The 17,567-nt window shown below is 51.6% G+C and overlaps 1 protein-coding gene across 1 annotated transcript in view; it reads left to right on the forward strand.

Moving 5' to 3' along the window:
* RACGAP1 (Rac GTPase activating protein 1) overlaps positions 1–17,567 on the forward strand; it is a 57,134-nt gene that overhangs the window by 302 nt on the left and 39,265 nt on the right. The window lies entirely within an intron of this gene.

The following is a 17,567-nucleotide window of genomic DNA, read 5'->3' on the forward strand; positions in this document are numbered from 1 at the left end:
CGAGTGTCTGCGAGGGTGTCTCCAGGCTGGTGTGCGCGCCAGGCCCCCGGACCTGGGACCGAGACCCAGGGCTCCCGACTGCCTCGCCCCCTCCTCCCGGCCACTCTCGGCGCCTCCGGTACCGGAGCCGGATCCCTTCCTGCGAGGCCCTATGGCTTGTGCATGACTGTGTGGGGGGTGTGTGTATGTGTGTGTGTGTGCGCGCGCGCGCGCGCGCGGGAGGGAGGGTGTCTGCCCCCAGCGTCCCCCTCCCCGCTCTGTCTCCTTCGGATCGATGCTCCTGCCTCTTGCTGCTGCCTCCTCTGGTGGCACACACGCGCGTGCACACACACACACACACACACACACACACACCCGGAGTCACACTTGACTGATTCAAGCACTTGGCCGTGTGGGGACACAGGCACACATACAGACCAGAGTCACACCACACCACTCACACCCACACATCTCAGGCCTGACCCACAGGGCAGGCACTCAGGAGCTTACACATATTCATCTGTGCCTATCCCTGCTCCCTATGTACATGTGACATGCACACAACATACACATATATAAACAAACACACAGCTTTGGCCACCTAAGCCCCATCCTTATAGCTTTGGGGAGCATGCTTGCAACCCCTCAATGCCACCGCTAAAGAAGGAGCAGAGAGAAGGAAGGAGAAATAGCCAGAGGTCAAGGGAATTTGGACAGAATTCAAGAAACAAGGAAAAAGAACAGAGGGGGGTTGGGGAGGGTGGAGGGTTAGATGGGTGGGGGTGGACAGGGCAAGGAAGGGATGGAAGGGGGAGCTGTACTCAGGGGACAGAGCAGAATTCTGGGGCACCGAGCCCAGGCCCCGGGGCTGCTCCTACTGTAGCTCTCACATCTTTCCTTCTCTCCCTCCCTCTTCCTCTCTGAGAGGCCTTGGGGGGTGGGGGGGCTCCTATCCAATTAACAGAGAAGGAGCAATCAAAGGGAAGTTGTTAATTTGCTGATGCTCATTAGGGGCTCTTAGCACTGAGACTGTTGAGGTCTGATGGTGTCAGATGATGAGGAGAGGGGTGTGGGGGACCAGAATTCTATCTCTAGCAGCTCCTTCACTCCACTTGTAGGCTGGCACAGCTCTGGGAGAAAGGAGGTAAGAGGTGTGTTCTCAGGGCTTTGAGAACGGAGAAAGGGCTGGCACAGTGGATGAGAAGTTGTGAGGGGTTGGGGACAGGGGACACATGGGAAGTTAGGGGGAGAACTGGAGATCCCTAGAGGAGCTGTGGGCTTAGGACTGTGGAGGAGGAAGAATGGTATTCGTTTACTAGGGGCCTGGATTTGGCGTTGCCAAAAGGAAGGGAGGATTTGGGGTTCTGGTCTTGAGTTGGGGAGCTGTCCAGCAGCACCAGGCGGCCCCAGAGGGCTGCCATGTCCCTGGGCAACCACTGGGTGGCAGCACTCTCACAGATACTTAGAATCAACCCAGTGAGGCTTCTGGGAGTGGGAATTCCGCTTGGGAGTGCCCCAAAACAGGGAGCCAAGGAAGAATTGGACAGTCCGATTCCTGAATTCCTAGTGTCCTCAGGGGGGTGAGAGGACTATCTTGAAGCATCTGCAATTCCCTTAGTTCCCCACCCTCGCAGGCTGAGTGACTGACATGGAGCTTCTTGAAATGGCTGCAGATTGCTTCCGTCACCTGGGATGTTACTGAGGGAGCAGCGTGGGTGGAAGGAAGGTGATGAGGTGAGGTGGAGGCAGGCAAGGACTGATTGAGGCCAATGAGCAGCCTCAGGAGGAGTCTGGGGGAAGATAAAAGATGTGACTCAGGGAATTTCAGTGTCCAGACCTGGTCCTGCCACTCATTAGCATGGGCAGGTCCCTTGACCTCTCTGACTCAGTTTCCTCATCTATAAGATGGGAGTAATATTTATTTCACAGGAGTGACTGAGGATTACATGAGATAATGCATAGAAAGTGCTTGGCACATTCGCTTGTACTTAGTAAATCCTCAAAAAGTAATATTAGCCTTGATGTTTGGGTCCAGTGGTAAAACCACCAGTGCAGCGACATCAGGGCAGAATCTGACAATGGTTCAACCCAGGCTGCACATTTGAATCAACTGGGGAGCTTTTTAAAATGCTGATGCTGTGGCCCCATTTGAGACCAATTAAATCAGAATCTGGGGGTGGGGCCCAGATTTCTCAACTGTTCAAGACCTTTAATATACAGCAGCCAGTCTGGAGAAACCTTGATCTTCAGAATCCATGGGTCTGAATCAAGGCTTCAGCATGATTCTCCAGCCTTCAAGGTTCTTTCTTCTTTTTAATTTGAGAGAGAGAGAGAGAGAGAGAGAGAGAGAGATTTGTTTATGCATTCATTGGTTGATTCTTGTATGTACCCTGATCAGATCAAACCCAGAGCCTTGGTGTATTGGGATGACTGTCTAACCAACTGAGCTACCTGGGCAGGGCTCAAAGTTCTTTCTTACGGAAAACCTAAGTCCCTCCTGCTGTTGTTTCCTCTTCATCTGAGGTGAGCTGAACCCCTGAACACATTCCCCATCCCTGCCCTGTACATTTCAGCAAACCTCCACTGAGGCATTGCCTGTGTCAAGCCCCAGGATTGGCCCTGGGGACGTGGTAAGGAGTGGCATTGTCCCTGCCTTCAAAATTTCCTAGTGTCAAAGGAGAGATGAACATGTTGACAACTGACTCTAGTGCAAAGGCCAAGAGTGAAATGAGGGATGGGAGAGGGCTGCCAGCGTAGAGTGGCAGAGGGGCAAGCCAGACTGACTGGGGTTTGTGGAGCGAAGATGAAGAAAGGGGGAGTTGGCTTCAGGAAGATAACACTTGAGAGAGCCAAGGACTGTGATTAGTGTCCCACTGCTCCTTTCTGCTTCTCTGGGTCCACTTACCTCTTGTTCAGACTGTGACAGGTTCTAGCTCCTTCAGCCTCCCCTCAGCCTCTTGTCCACACTTCCCTCCTCTCTGGCCCCTGTAGTTCCTACACCTCAGTCCCCTTTCTCTCCTGGGGCTGAGAGAGAAACAGGCCTGGAGCTATTCCTCCTTCCACTGGCATGAGGCCCGGACCCACCCAGGGCTTTGGCATCCTGCTGACCCGGATTCAAATGCCATCTCTGTCACACCATTGCTGTGTGATCCTGGGCAAGTTACTTAACCTGTCTGAGCCTCACTTTCTCCACACACCATAAAACCTGGCTAATGTCCACAGTGATGAAACATGTATGCCAAGTAAACAGTAGGTGCTCCATCAATAGTGGCAAATATTATTTTCATCTCTGAAAGGCTGATGGGGGCAAATTCCCCGTGGACACTTCCCTTGCAGATGGTCCCATCTGCTCTAGGTTCAGAAGCACCCTGCAGCCTCTCAGAGACAGGGAGGAGGAAGGAGGGCAAAGAGGGGGGCGAGGCCCCCTGGGACTCCCAGGCAGCTCTTCTCCGCTCCCCCATGCGTGAAATCACAGGCGCCCCAATCTGTCTGCATCCACTTCATCTGCTAGCTCAGCAAATGCAGAGACAATTAAGGAGTTAATTAGCAGGCGGGTGGGAAGGGCTGTGGACCTGAGGCTGATGGGACCCACCCCCCTCCCTCCTACTGTGACCCTCATCTTCTCTCCCTGTTTCTTTTCTGGCCCAAATGCTCCTCTTACCCTCTTTCCTAATTTCTTTGCTACACTTGTCCTTTCCCCCAACCTCGTGCTGGCCGCCTTCTCTTCCCCATTTCTCTCTCTAGTCTCTCTCCTTCCTCATTTAGCTCCCCCCCCCCCCCCCCCCCCCCCCCCCCCCCCCAGTCACTGCCTTCTCCATCTTTCAGGGGCTAACTCTTTCCTCCTCCCCATGTTCTCTTCTCATTCTGGCCCCTCTTCATTCCCCACTCTTTCTCCCTCTCCCCCCCATCACCCATCCTTCTCCAACTTGAATGGGGGTCTCAGAGAGTGTGCCTTGTTTGCTGGTTCATGAGTATGGGGTTCACCATTTGCTACAGGGGGCAGCAGGATCCAGGTTGCCTGCCAGACTGGGTCCCCACCTCTGCTCACCCTCTCCCAGCACCGCCCACTCCTGGCTCTCTGGTGTCTCCTCTGCCAGTGCATCCCAGGGGGTCCCACCCTATACCACCACGTACCACGACTGCTTCTCTCTCAGGGTCTGGCCTTCTTTTTCCTCTCTTCCTATCCGGGGACCAGCAGATGACCCCCTTTCTTCCATCACACATCCCAATTTGTGTCATCATGTCACATGCTTAAAGAGAAAAACACAGGGAGACTGAGAGACAGAAAGGCACAGAGCAAGAGCGAGGTGGGGAAATTGGGGCCAAGGCAGAGATTAAAAGGGCAGATGTCTGGGAGGGAGGAGGAAGTGGAGAGGGGGGAGGATGGGGAGAGAGGGTACAGAGAGATGTAGAAATAGAGATAGGGAAGAGAGTTAGGTCCCTCCCTGCTTTAAAATCCTGGGCCTTCAGAAAGAAGAGTGAACAAAGGAGGAACTAAAGGCCCACAGAGTGCCTGGTGCTTTTCGGTTCCCAGGAACTTCCCTGGTGAATCCCTTACCTGGCACTGGCCTCCTGTCCCTCCTGGACCAGCTGCCCTGGCCTCTCTGTTTTGTGGGCTCTAGTGCCCTGGGAGTAGGTGTGTCCTCTGCCCTCCCCTCGCACACCCTCCCCACGGGGGGGGGGGGCTCCCCCTGAGTGGGCAGCAGCGGTCTTGACCTCTGGAGGAGAGGAAACCGGAAGGGCTGTGGACAAGGACTCCCCTGCTCCCCCACACTGTGCTCCTCCCTCACTTAGTGCACTGGATCCTGGGCACGTTGAGGGCAGGGACAGCTGCTCAACAGTGTCAGTGAGTTGCCTCAATGAGAAGCACCTGGGGGCGTGGTTGGGCCTGGAGTTCCCTAGGCTTGGAGACACGGTCCTTCCTCTGGACCAGTTGGCCAGGCCGGGCGCGTGTGCCTCTGCGCTGTCCCCCAGCTAAAGGCACACCCTCCCCTTTCCCGCCTCTCCCTCCATGCGCCCCTCCACAGCCTTCCCCGTCGGCCCTCCTCCCGGGGACCCCGGCCCCTCTGGAAGGCACAATCTCAGCGGCCTCTGAGCCGGAGGAGGCAGCGCCGGTGAATAATTCATGGGGCTGGGAGGCCCTTATCTGCCAGGCCGGCCCCACCCGGGGCCCCTGCGCCGGGCTGCTGTCCCGCGGCTGCCCGCTTTATCTCGGCGCCCAGCTTGTAATGCAGCCCGCCATATCACAGGCAGAAGGGGAGATTAATTTTCTGGTTTTGCATGGGCGGGAGGGGAGGGGGCGTGGGGAGGTGCTGGGGAGCAGAAGCGGGGATCTTTCCGATTTCAGACTCCAGCGGCTTAATCCTCTCCGGGCTGCAGAAAGGGGAGGAGGGGGTGTTGCAAGCCAAATTTCATCATCGCGGCAGCCTCAACAGAGGGCGGAGGCGGCGAGGGGCAAACAGACGGCAGAGGCAGCGGCGCTGGCGCCGAAAGGGGAGTTGTTTGGAAACAGGGTGAAGGCGGCCCTCGCCGCCCGGGCGCACAGTCGTCTGCTCGGCTTGTCAGCAGCTGGGGCCGCGCGGGGTGAACACAGGAGCTCCGCGCACAGGGGCTCACCTCGCAGGGAAGTGGTCCAGCCTTGGTGTCTGCCACACCTCGCACAGAAGAATCTAAAAAAATGTGGCCTGACTGTGGGCTGGATGTCGGGGGCTAACTCTTTCCTCCTCCCCAGCGGGGGGGAGGCTGATGAGCTGAGCAGACAGCTCCACATGCTCCCGGAATCTGGCGCTGCCATCTTTCCATCTGCTCCGTGGGCCCTGGCACACGCACACTGCTGGCTCCCTTGGCTTCCTGGGCCAGCGAGGGTGGGGACACTGGCCTGGGGAGCCTGCAGGCCCCTGATGCTTCTGCTTAGATGACACAACTACCTAGAGCTGGAGGAACCTCCACCTGTTAGCTGAGCACCTGTTATGCAACAGGGCGTGGGCAGGGCTGCCGTTGTGTTTCTCAAGATCAATTAGAAGTGAGTCTTGCCTTCAGAGAGCTTATGGCCCAATTGGGGTAACCAGACACTTAGGTAATTGACTGATGCATGACAGAGCGTCATGAGTGGCAGGGAAGAGCTGCTAATAAAGTTCTCCCGGGAGGAGAGAGTTGGTGATGACCAGGAAAGTATCTTGGAGGATGTAGCATCTGAGATGAGTTTTGAAGGATACGTAGGAGTTTGAATTGGCTTGTAATGGCATGGGAGAGAGGCAAGGCATTTCAAGAGGAGGAATTGTACAGAAGAAATGATGATAGGAACCCAGTGTGAAACAAGGAGGTAGTAACTTTGTCTGTCTGGCCGGTAAAGGGGGAATAGTGAGGGTCAAGGCTGGGCAGCAGGCAGAGGTGAGGACATAAAGGTCCCTGACATTGTGTGGTTGAGCTTGCATTTGTCTTGGGTTATTGGGAAGCAACTGAAGGACTTTGTGCAGGAGGTGGCATGATCAAAATATTGGGGGAGGATAGCAATAGCCAGAGTTATCAAGCGTTTGTGTGCTGGGTATTGTGTAAGTGCCATGGAAGGAATCCTCTCATTAAATCCTCACAACCACACTCCTAGAAGGTGACAAGATCATCCCATTTTACAGATGGGGAAATGGGGCCACAGAGGTGTTGGAAATAGAAGGGGGATTAATTAAAGAGCAGAAACCACAGATGGGAAGTTTAGGATAATAAATTCTTTAATGTCTCAGGTACTTTTGGGCATGGAGAGAAAGGAATACTCATTTTTTTCTACTTTGATGTCCAATTTATCAATCTTTATTTAATTATTAACATTTCCCTAAATATTCTTATACTACTTATACAACCAATAAATCAAAAGCTTATGACTTTAGCAAATTATATTTCCCCAAATATTTAAACATTGATTTCATTGAATTAAGCCTCAGAAATCAGGTTTTCTTAAAAGCTTTAAACATTCTAAAAAGCAGACAAAACAAACAATATTACAATGACTGCCCCCCAAAACGCCCATTATAAAAAGCAGCATCATGCATTTAAATGTCTTTGATTCATATTTCCAATACTATTATTTTTATTCTTACTCTCTTTTCTTCCTAGGATAGTATTTTTCTGACTTAAACTGAAGAGTTGAGTGCACCTGCCCCGGCAGGCTGAGGCTGCAGCCTGGGGTGACAGGGTGCACAGGTCCTGGCAGGGTGGGGCTTCCAGGGAGAGTAGCCTGACTTCATTTTGCAGCCCTTCACCTATTCATCAGGAACTCTCCTCTTCATATTTGGACCAATCATAGATTCTGAATTTTTGAGTGTGACCCTAATCTTTTCCCCCAAATGATTCTAGTTCTGAGCACCTTATCTTTACAGAACAGCTCCCTGTGTTCTGAGTGGGGCCTGGTCTGGTTCAGTTAAATCTAAAGCCCTTGGTCAATTGGTTAACGGGAACTACGTCCATCCCCTCCTTCTCATCGGCTGCTAAGACCTACACTATTGTCTGCTGAGGCGCTGAAGCAAGTGTCTAAGATGAGGCATTAAGAGCTGAATTAGGGCAGTGGCGATGGAAATAAAAAAGGAGAGGACAGTTTTCTGAGACTCCACGAAGGCAAAATGGACTTGTATTAAATGGGAGAGAATAGTTTGCCTTATAGAATCAAATGGAAATACATGTGAAGGTCCTTTATACCATATAAGCACCATTAAATCCTAGTTGTTTTGCTTTTGTTATTATGTTACGATTATGAGACGGCCAAGGACAAAATCCAGGGAGTTCACCCAAAGGAGAGGAGGCAGGAAAGGAGGCTGAAAGACAAAGGGAACTGAGAAAGATTGGTCGACAACAAGAACCAGGAGAGAGGTACCATGTAGACCAAGGGGGTGGGAGGCATGAGGACAGTTAGGTGAATTTTACAGAGGTCCAAGAGAGAGGAGGTAAAGGTCCAAACTAGGGTAGGGACAGTATGGGTGTGTTGCGAGGGAGACAGGAAATAAAGGAGGTGTGTGATATCTTAGATAGAAGTGGCAGGTGGTAACTGCCTGGTGTGCTGATGAAGGCCAGGGGGGCACTGGTGATGCTAAGGTCATGTACCTGAGGGTGGAGGGCCTGGGCAGGTGCAGGTAAGGAAGGTTGGCTGGTTCTAGATTCCTACAAGTGACAGAACAGGCTTCCCACGGTGAGCGGGTTCGACTATCCTTTGCAAAGAGAAACTATTCGCTCCATGTGGTCCTCAGCCTTCTAGCATAGCTATCACCTTCCACTCAACCTCCACTCTTCTCACGGGAAACAGAATCAGAGAAGTTTAGAACTGGCAGGGTCTCTACAGGTCCTCTAATCCACCCTCCACCTTCAACTGCCACCACTGAACAGATGAGGCTAGAGAGCAGAAGTGGCATGACGAGTGAGTGACAAAGCTGGGATTAGAATCCCGGTGTCCTGATACCCAATCTAATATACTTTTCCCCTGTCGCTCAACCTGGTGATCCTACTGCCAGAGGACTTGGACCATGACGTCCAATCTCACCTGGCTGCCTAAAGAGACTTTCCCAGATAAGTGGGCTTTCTTTTGGCCTGCCAGACCCAAAAGCCCTGGCATTGGGGTAGGGTTGGGGGGCTTGGTGATGGTCATTGAAAGTATGAGACATCAGAAAAGATGAGTCCTATCTGTGGTTTAAAAGAACAGGGATGCTACTTGGGAGATTTAAAGGAAGAACAGGTTGTCAGAAGTGGGAAGAGCCCTTGCCAGTTTGGCTCAGTGGATAGAGCATCGGCCTGTGGACTGAAGGGCCCGGGTTTGATTCTGGCCAGGGGCACGTACCTCAGTTGCAAATCAGCCTGGTTGGGGCGCGTATGCGACGCAACCAATGGATGTCTTTCTCTCACATCTATGTTTCTCTCTCTCTCTCTGTCTCTCCCCACTCCCCTCTACTCTTTCTAAAAAATCAATGGGAAAATATGGGTGAGGATTAATTAAAAATTTATCTTAAAAAAGGGAAGAGATTAGGGGCAGGAGATGGAGGTAGGGGGACACTAGAGAATGAGATCCCTTGGGCTCAACAAAGCTCTGGCCTAAAGCCCATGTGAATTGAATAATTGGCAGAGGGAACATAAAGTGGTGGTGTCCTCTGGGGATGGGTAACTGGAGACCAAGGACATGAGGACTCAGCATAGGATAGGGTGGGTGTCTTTATCCAACTTGAAAGAAGCAGAGCCCAGCCTCCAAACTGGCAGCACCTCTCTATCTCCCCTGGGCCTCTGACCACTCTCTTCTCCCTCCTCCCTTTGATTGCTGGTGGTAATTGCTCTCCATTTGGCGATTACTTAGCTCATTGATTGCCTAAAGGAGAGTATCAGCCTAGGGTGGGGGTGATTGGCAAAGAAAGCAATGGGGAGGGCGGACTCCAGGGGAATGGAGATGGACCTGGACCTGAAATGGGGGCTGGAGTGTGGTGAGGAGGGTGGTCTTGTGTATATCTGCACCTAGTCAGCTGATTGCTTTGCTCAGACCTAGTTTGGAGGAATCACTTTTCAAATCTAATATGGACACCAATATTTTCATTCTCAGATACCCTACCATATCGGATCCAATCATACTCTCCAACTTTCCACCTCTATCATCATCACCACCACCATCACTTTTGGGGTAGGTAGACTTTAAGGTGACTCCCAGTGACCCCTGACTCCTAATATTCATGCCCTGGTGAAACCCTATCCCAGTGGTTCTCAACGTTGGCTGCACATTAGAATCACCTGGGAATCTTTTTAAAATCCTGATTTCCGGGCCTCATCCTCCGGAAATTCTGTTTCTTTGTTATGGGGTGAGGCCACAACATTAGTAACAGAGAAACAGAATTTCCGGAGGATGAGGCCCAGAAATCAGGATTTTAAAAAGATTCCCAGGTGATTCTAATGTGCAGCCAAGGTTGAGAACCACTGCCTATCCCTTCAAGTATGAGCTGTATTTAATGGCTCTAGTGAGTATAATTCAGTGGAGGGGATGGGATGTTATTCAGGATTAGGCTGCAAAAAGACCGTGGCTTCCATCTTGGATAGTCTCTCAGCTGCACTGAGGAAAGCCAGCTGCCATGTCACCAGCCACCCTATGGAGCGGCCCACATGGCAAGGAACAATACCCAGCAAGGCCCAAGAGCCCAGGAGGACTGAATCCTGCCAACACTCTGTATGTGAGCTTGGAAGCAGATCCTCATCCTGTGGAGATTACAGGGGAGATTGCACCCCCAGCTGACACCTTGGTTGCAACCATGTAAGAGACATTGAGCCAGAGGCAGCCAGCTAAGCCGAGCCTAGATCCCTGGCCCACAGAAACATGAGGTAATAAATGCGTGTTGTTTTGAGACATTAAGTTTTGGGGGTAATTTGTTAGGCAGCAACAGGTAATTACTACAGCCACCGTCACTGTCATTACCGCCATCACAACCAACACCACCATGCTCCCAAACTCCCACCGTAACTGCTATCACAGCCGTCACCACGGTCACCACCATCCCCACCTCTACTTTAAACTCAAATATAAATGCTCTCATGAGCACCAGCACCACAATCATCACCCCCAGCTTTCTAACACCCAGTCTGTACCAGGCTCCATGCAAGATTACAAACAGGTAGGAGACACAGCTGTGCCCTCAGAGAATCCACTGGGAACCCTCTTGGGGAATCAGGACAGGATCATAAAAGTGAAAGGCAGTCCAGGAAGTCTATGCTATTGCTACTTAAAAGTAAGGAAGACTTCATGGGAGAGGGGCCCCAATCTAGGCCTCAAAGGATCTGTGAGATCTGGATAGGCAGAGGGGGAGGGGAAGATATGAAACAGTTTGATGTGTCAGGTGAACACTGAAGTGCAGAGATCTGGCCGGACGGGAGGACCATGCAGGGGAGTGGTAGGAAATTAGGTTGGAACCAGAAAAACAACAACAAAAAACACGAAAAATCAACACATGGAGGGTTAATGCATTTGTTCAGGGCTCTACACTTTCCAAAGCATTCTCTGTGCTGTGTTGGTTAAGCAGCACCATCTTCCTAAAGATCTGCCCGGTTTTCCAGCTCAGCTGTAGGAAGCCAGGTCTAGGACTGAAGGTTTTACCTTCTGCTCCAGTGGGAGGCAGTGTGGGGTGATGGGTTCCAGCCAAACTGAGTCACAATTCTTTCCAACTGCTAACAACAGGTAAGTTATTCAACCTCCCTGTCTATCATACCTACCTCTCAGGCTGTTGTATAGACCAGATATCATGGGAGAAACATTGCATGTGTTTCTAGGCACACGGCAGTTTGGAAACAAATGGTAATTCTATCTTCTAGCCCCCCTGCACCCGCTCCCACCCAGCACCTGTCATTCACCTGGAGGCTGGGCAGAAGTTCATCCAGGCAGACAGACCAGCCACACTGCCTGACCCCTGGGCCCCACTCACATATGGAGATGAGGGTAGGAGGAATTAGGAAGGAGACCCTGTTGATCAGGATTGGTCCAGGGGAGCTGACTCCTCAGTTCAGGCCGGTGTGACCAAGAAATCCCCCCATCTGCCTTTCTCAGAGTCCCCCACCCATCGAGGAGAGCAGAGCCCAGAGCCAGGATCCCAGGGCCAGAAGGGACCCTCTGAAGCTTCTAGAGCAGCGGTTCTCAACCTGTGGGTCGCGACCCCTTCGGGGGTCGAACGACCCTTTCACAGGGGTCGCCTAAGACCATCGGAAAACACATATATAATTACATACTGTTTTTGTGATTAATCACTATGCTTTAATTATGTTCAATTTGTAACAATGAAAATATATCCTGCATATCAGATATTTACATTACGATTCATAACAGTAGCAAAATTACAGTTATGAAGTAGCAACGAAAATAATTTTATGGTTTGGGGGTCACTACAACATGAGGAACTGTATTAAAGGGTCGTGGCATTAGGAAGGTTGAGAACCACTGTTCTAGATGAACCTTAGGCTCATCCTCCAGCCAGGACACCTGCCACGAATCCCACATGACAAGACAATGCTATCCTGACAATTGTTTACAGCGTTCATGTCCGCAGCTTTGTGATAGTCACCAATACCCTAGGACATAGGCCTCGATATTGCTTCACCCCACTTTATAGATAAATAAATGGGAACTCAGAGAGGTTAAGTGATGTTGCCCAAGACCACTGAAGTGGTGAGTGGCTGAGCTGACCCCAGGTCTCAGGATGCTAAATGCTGTGTTTCTCCCCAGCCCACGCTGCCCTAAGGCTCGGAGAGGCTCAGTGACTTGCATGAAGTCCCTCGGCTTGCAGGCTTGGACGCAGTAGGGGGGTTACAACCCCAGCCTCATCTCCAGCCCCTAGAGCAGTGTTCTTTCTGCTCCATCACCCTGCACCAGGGAGAAAAACTGCTTCTGGGAAACAAGTTTGGCAGTGGAAAGGGAGAAATGAAACGATGGCAGGGGAGGGGGGAGGGAGCTGGAACCCTGCGGTGACTGTGGAGGATGGGGTCGATAAGGAGATGGGAGGGCTGGGACGCCAGGGTCCCTGGTTGGCTGGGGCTGGGAACAGCCCTCCCCGCTCTGTAAGGCCTGGGGCTGCAGGCTGCTATGCTCCTCCATCAAGACCCCCAAGAGCCTGAAATCAAATATTCCTCCTCCCCTGCTCAGGCAGCCTTATTGCCTCTGACAGCAAATGTATTGCTCTAATCTTTTCTCATTTTGCCAGAATGGGCTCCATTCTGACCTCCCTCCCAGCCTTGAAGGCTTCACAGAGGTGGGAGGGATGCACCAAGGTGGGAGGGAAGTGCAGGGGTTGGGCTGTAACTGGGGCAGCTTCGGTGATCCCGGATTTGATATGGCCTGGTCACTAGAAGGCTGACAGAGACTGGAGTGTTTGGTGATCTCTGGGGGAACCCATGACTGAGAAAGCAGATGGAAAAGGCTTGGTGGGCAATGAGGAAGCCGGCCCAGGGCCCCAGGGAGACAGACTTCTGCTGAGCAGACAGACCTGGTGTGTGTGTGTGTGTGTGTGTGTGTGTGTGTGTGTGTGCCAAAATGTTAAGTTTGGGAGATGGTCCTGTTGAGATGGGGGAAGGTGGGGTGTTCCCACCCTTTCCAGAGTGACTGGCCTGGCCCCCTGTCCTGCTGTCCACTCTGCTGTCTAGAGAAGCCTGGCTGATATGATGCCCCTGCTGCTCTGGCTGCCTCTCCTTCTGGTCTTCCTGATTAGATGAGCCCTCAGGCTTGGCAAACCTCTGAAAGGCATCATGGAAGGGCCAGAGAGGTGTGTGGGGGTGTGGGAGGAGCAGGGGTTGGGAGGCACTCATTTTGGGAGTCAGGGCTGGTGCCCAGAACCCCAGGCAGAGGGTGATTGTGGGAAGGAATGCAATGCTTGGGGTCAGCTGGGGGTCCATGAGAAGGGCACAGCAGATGAGTGGATCTTGGCCAGGGAGGAGCAGGGCGTGGCACATCTAGAGCAACAGTGAGGCAGGCCGGGGAGTGGGTGTCCAGGGCTCTGGCCTGAGGAGGCTGGAAGAACGTGTCTGTGTGTGTGTTTGGGGGGGGAGGGGTGTCTGTCTGTCATAGGATCCCTGTGTCCCATCGTGGTGAGCACCTGTCTGTCTGTATGCACCTTCAGGTTGGGCTGGAAAGTTTTGGGGATCCTGACAGTTTGTGAATGGGAAGGTGATAGGGCCTCAGCCTCTGGAGTATGTGTGGGAGCCTGCTTCTCTCTCCTTGAGGTTCTCTGGCTCTTGCCAGGGTGAAACTCAGGACTGAAGAGGCTGAGCTGGGCCAGAGCTCCGCCCCGGGTTCTGCAGGGTTAGAGTGGGTGTGTGAGGAGGTAAGACAGTGTGGAGAGGGTGTGACTGCTCCTGCCTCCCCTCTGGCCATCAGTTGCTGCCTACTACTGCCAGGCAAGGCAGGCCGCATTTTTGCATAGATCTTCTCACAGCTATTCCCTTTCTAGACAGAACCCCCTGCCTGGACGGACCTTCCTGCTCCTTCCTGATTGTCACCAACTCCACCCTCAGAAAGCCTTCCCCTCTTCCACAGGTCTCCGCTCATTCTCTGAACTCCCGAGGTTCGTGCCAAAGCCACTCACTTGGGGTGGCCATCAAGCCTTGCCGGAGGACAGCTGAGGTGAGGTGTGAGAGACTTTCCACATGGCAGGCCAGGAATAGAGCTCAATCCCAACCAGAAGGAACTATCACTCACTACCACACGCACACAGGTGTATGCACAGTGCGGAGTGACCTGGGGCAGGTCCCTGTCCCCTCTAGGTCACTCACCGCCCCCAGCTCTGGAGATACATCTCCCTTACAGAGCCTTATGTGTCACAGGTCTCAGTTGTGCTCAAAAGACCCAGGACTGGAACCTTGGCCCCACCCGCTCCCAGTGAGGAGCAGCCTTCTGCCCGGGGTGGGGAACAATGCAGCGCCCCCTGGTAGCCTAACACCCTTTCTCTGGTGTAGCTGTGTAGGATGGCAAGGGTAAGAGGCTTTAGAAGACATTTAGACCACAAATTTCTAACCTTTTCAATTAAAAAGAATTGATAGCTGTTGATTGAGAAAATACATAATGACTGAGCTGGATAACATCATTAACATTTGTATTTTATTCATCCCCCCAGCAATCCTAGTTACACATAGTCTTTATGGAGCCAGGGGCTAAATCTCCTGTGATCACTCCAAGGCTGCTACAATTTGGGAACTATAGATTTAAAGCACTCATATCACAGAGGAGGGGACAGTCCTGGATTGGCTGCCTCCTGCACCCTTCCTGGGATTAGGGATTGAGCCCACAACCCAGGCACCCGATCTGAAATCCAACTTCCGGGCAACTCCCAACCAACGGAGCCACACCACCAGGACCAGAATTTGAATTCTAGGTGGATATTTGCCACAGGACTGCCACCAATCCTATAGGCGCCTAAGTAGGGAAGAAGTTGCAGGCAGTGTTGGCTGGAGGGGCAGGAGAGCAGGACCATCTGTGAGAGGTGCAGGGAGCCCCCACTCTGTCTTCTTATCATTCAGATTCGGGTAAAACAAGCTTAGAGGAGCTGCAAAAGGGAGCTAAGGGGAGGAAATGGCAAAAGAATAGAGGAGAACAGCCAGCTCTGCTTTGAGCCCGCTCCCACCTATGTCCAGACTACGCAGACTCTAAGCAAGTCACTTAACTTCCCTGAGACTCGGCGTTCTCCTCTGTGAAACGGGAGGAAATGAGCAGTTGAATATTCCCCTCCCTGTGGGAATAAGGCCTTTCTTACCTCCACAGGACTATTAGGAGAATCTAATAAAATGTGTGCGAAAGTTCTGGGTAAATTGTGAAGTGACTGAGGAAGGGGATTTTGCATCCATAATCTCCTTATTAATCCTCAGATCAGGCCTGTGACGTAGATTCCATTATTCTCATTTAACACTGGCGGTAACAGAAGTTGATCAGAGACAGGGAGAGCCCAGATGTGACTCCAGGTCTGACTCCTCTGAGAACTGGCTCTTGGCTTGATTTTTAGGACTAACAATTAGTAGAAGTGTTACTTGTTACAAATTACATAAATCTCCTGTCTTTTTAAAGAACCAGCTACTTTCCTCTCCCTCCTCTCAGCCTGTCTCCCTACGGTTCCAGCCACCTTGAACCCAGAGTAGCCAAGTGTCCTCTGAGTAAAATGCAGGCAGGCAGGCGGCGGCCTTTGCTCGGAGCAGGGTTAGCCGAGGTGGACACAATGAGGAGGGAATACAGGAGTGTGGGGGGGGAGGGCGGGGGCAATAGAAGGCAAGTGGATCCTAAACCTGTTTGCACCTCAGAATCACCTGGGAAGTTTTTAGAAAGTCCCCGAGTCTCATTCTTCATGAGTCTAAACCTTGGATCCATATTTTGGATGTTGGATGTGCATGACCAGCAGGGCTTGGGCAGAGGATGGTGAGACTACGTTACCTTCTTGGATATAGCCTTTCAATCGTTAGTATGGAGCAGTGGTCCTACCCACCCAGAGAGTAGCATCAGCACCACCTAGAAATGTGTTAGAAATGCAAATTCTCAGGCCACACCAAAGACCTACTGAATTAGAAACTCTAAAATTGGGGCCCACCAATCCGTGTTTTAGCAAGAGCCCTTAGGGGATTCTAGTGCCCGCTAACATTTGAGAACCTCTGGCATAGAGCAGGGACCTACAGAAGGCCAGGCATGTTGGTAGAGATGGTTCGAGGTGGGGTGAGTGAGCTGTGGCCTCTGTTTTGAAAGAGACAGAATCTGGTGGAGATGAGCTTAGTGCCTCAGTAACTATACCCTCTCCCTCAAGAAAGGCTCCTCGGAGCGTGGGCACCTGGGAGAGGCACAGGTGTGTTCCTGAAAGGACTTGGTTCTGTTAGAGTCTGATTTATTTCAATACTTTATTCCGTGTAAGAGGGTGATTTCTAGGCATGAAGCAGGTAAATCATGGATTTGGGAAGTTTTTTTGTTTGTTTGTGTGTGGTTTTTGTTTGTTTGTTTGTTTGTTTTTAGGAGAGAGAAAAGGATCATCAGAAGAAAGAGAGGGCCCTGGCCGGTAGCTCAGTTGGTTAGAGTGTCATCCAGATATGACAAGTTTGGGAGTTCGATTTCTAGTCGGGGCACATGTAAGAATCAAGCAGTAAATGCATAAATAAGTGAAACAAAAAATTGATATTTCTCTCTTTCTCTCTCTCTAATCAATTTTAAAGAAGAAAGGAAAAGAGTAGACAGGAAGGCAGAGAGACACAAAATAATAATAGCTACTATTATGGAGTACTTACTATGTGCCAGGCATTGCCTCATTTAATCTTCCCAACAGCCCTTCTCACCATAATTATCACCCTCACTTCATAGGTAGGGAAATACAGGCACAAAGAATTCAAGGTTCCATCACGAAGGTCCTAAGTGATGGAAGTAGATCTTGAACCAGGGCCCATATAACTCCAGAGCCCATGCATTTAACCACTATGCTTTGCTGCTTCTCTTAGAAAAATAGGAAGTACAGGCCTGTCATTTGCTCAGAAACCTTCAATGGCTCACTAGTGTCTCCAGAATTATATGGTATTCAAGGTTTCTCACACTGTGGCCTCAAAATCCTTTCCAGTCTTACCCCTCCCCCCTTAATCAGGCAGGATTTTGCACTGCAGCCACACTGGATTTTCTCCGTTTTACTTCCTGACTACTTCACTTCCCACTCCCCTCCCCACTGGGACCCTCTCCATCCTTCAAAGCTCAGCTCAAATGCCTCTTCTTCCAGGGAGACGCTCCAGATTCCCAGGCAGAAATAGGCTCCTCCCCCTGGACCCCCAGAACACAATCCCACCTCCGCACACTGCTGTTTGTCCCCACCCCACCCCCTTCGTGCTCAGCACCCTGCCGGGAACGCAGAAGTGCTCCAAACGTCTTGGTTGAATTGGTAGAGGAAAGAATAATTCTCCTATGGAGGTAGCGAGTGAGATCTCTGGAGATGGAGATAAATGAGAAGGAACTGGGAGGCAGAAACCAAGGGGGAGTGGAGAGAGGATGAAGTCACAGACATGAGGCGGTGACCAGGCGGACCACAGCCAGGGACGGAGTCTGCCGCTCCCCCTCGGCTCCAGGACCAACGCTGAATCAGACTGTCACGACTTCT

Source organism: Myotis brandtii, unplaced genomic scaffold (genome assembly GCF_000412655.1).
Source record: "Myotis brandtii unplaced genomic scaffold, ASM41265v1 scaffold517, whole genome shotgun sequence".
In the NCBI taxonomy this organism is placed as follows: domain Eukaryota; kingdom Metazoa; phylum Chordata; class Mammalia; order Chiroptera; family Vespertilionidae; genus Myotis; species Myotis brandtii.